Source organism: Heptranchias perlo, chromosome 1 (assembly GCF_035084215.1).
Source record: "Heptranchias perlo isolate sHepPer1 chromosome 1, sHepPer1.hap1, whole genome shotgun sequence".
Lineage (NCBI taxonomy): Eukaryota > Metazoa > Chordata > Chondrichthyes > Hexanchiformes > Hexanchidae > Heptranchias > Heptranchias perlo.
Window position 1 is genome coordinate 102070491 of NC_090325.1, and position 1788 is coordinate 102072278.

Consider the following 1788-nt stretch of genomic DNA (forward strand, 5'->3'; position numbering starts at 1 on the left):
ATTTTCCTTAGCAATGAATTCCCTTATGCTGTCTTGTTTCACATCTTTTCGCTGGCTTCTTACTAACTTCTTCCTTCACATTCTGCCTTGTATCTGCAGTGAGGGCTAGAGACTGATATCTGTTTGTTATAGTAATCTCCTGATTACTATAACAAATCACTATTCTGACCTTCATTCCTCTCTTGAACTTGACCCATGCATTTTCCCTATTTTCCTTATTTTCTTCAACTTTAGCTCATGAGGTTCACCTATAAGTATTAGATGTCAGCCATGGCTCTATTGAGCTCTTGTCTCTAAGCCAGTAGGTCATGGGTTCAAGTCCCACTCCTGGACTTGAGCACATAATCTAGGCTGACACTTCAATGCAGTACTGAGGGAGTACCTGAATTTATTAACATTAAGCTATATAGCTAAGGCAGCCTTGTGAAGATGCATATGCACATCAGGATTTAAGTTTTGAATGTTTGCAACTTATCATATTCATCTGGCTCACTCACTATATTTGAACAAAACCCCAAATAACTGAAGAACACCATTTGTGCATAATATTTCAAAGTATATATGATTTCAGCAAACTACTAAAAAATGATTTATTTTACTAATGTATTTAATGTATATTTTTAAATCACATTAAATGTAGTTGAAAATTTACAAAACAATAGAAAAATAAGTAACAAAATATACACAAGTCCATTATTCAAATTGACATGACAGTGCATATTTAGGCAACTACTCATTCAACAGATAAATTATATATTCTGTATAAAAAAAATAAGTATATTTAATACATAAGGACTGAGGTTTTTTTTTTACAATCTCTTTTACATGTCCTGACACATTTACAGTTTAATAATGTATGTTTAGGGCGTCTTTTATTTTGTTCATTGTACTTGTTTATACAAATTCCCACCTTGCTTCGATCCATCACTCCTACTTCTTGCTACCAGGGACGAAAGGACAATATGAACCACGGATCTCTCCACAGCTGGCAGGATTGTCCTTGCTGGGCTATACTGTATGGGCTGGGCTTCTGTCGGACAGGACAGATCTGCCGATTGTTTCCCACGGTGGATCATCCCACAGCTCTGTAGTTAATTTAGTTAAGAACTGCTGAAACTCACACAGTGGCAACAAGAGAGTTCTGAGGTCAGGTCAAGCCTGAGAATACAAACTTGAAACTCTAAGTTCAAGAATCCAATGTTCTGCTGTTAAAGCTACAAGGTCTCATGTAGCTTTTTATCAAAACTGCACCTCCTAGCTCATCATAGTTCCATAAATATCAACTGAAAATGGCATATTAGAAATAGACATTCAACTCCTTATTTGTCATTAGCATACTTAGTTCCAAAGGCTAAAGCATTGCTTGGAACAGTGATTGGAATAGTTTCAGATAGATTATAACTGTTTTTCATCACTGTAGCAATTCAGGTTGTGAAACACTTGAAAGTGAATAAAACAACACATCATGAAGTCTACAAGTCAGAGTTATTATTCTAGCACCATCCAACAGAACTGATGCACTCAAACATTGTTGGAACTTGACCTCAGGTAATTTATATATGGAACCCTGAACATGTGACTGGATGACTCTTTTTACCTGGTATCTCTTTTTTTTTTAAATGGACACTGCAATGGTGACATTGCACTATGAGTCATCTTCCATGTGTGAAAGAACTAGCCACAAGTGTGCACACACCTCATGACATCCTTTCTCCCAATCAGTCCACAAAGTGTTGAAACGCTTCCTTTCCCCTCCACCACCACCACCCCCCCCCCCCCCGCCCCGTT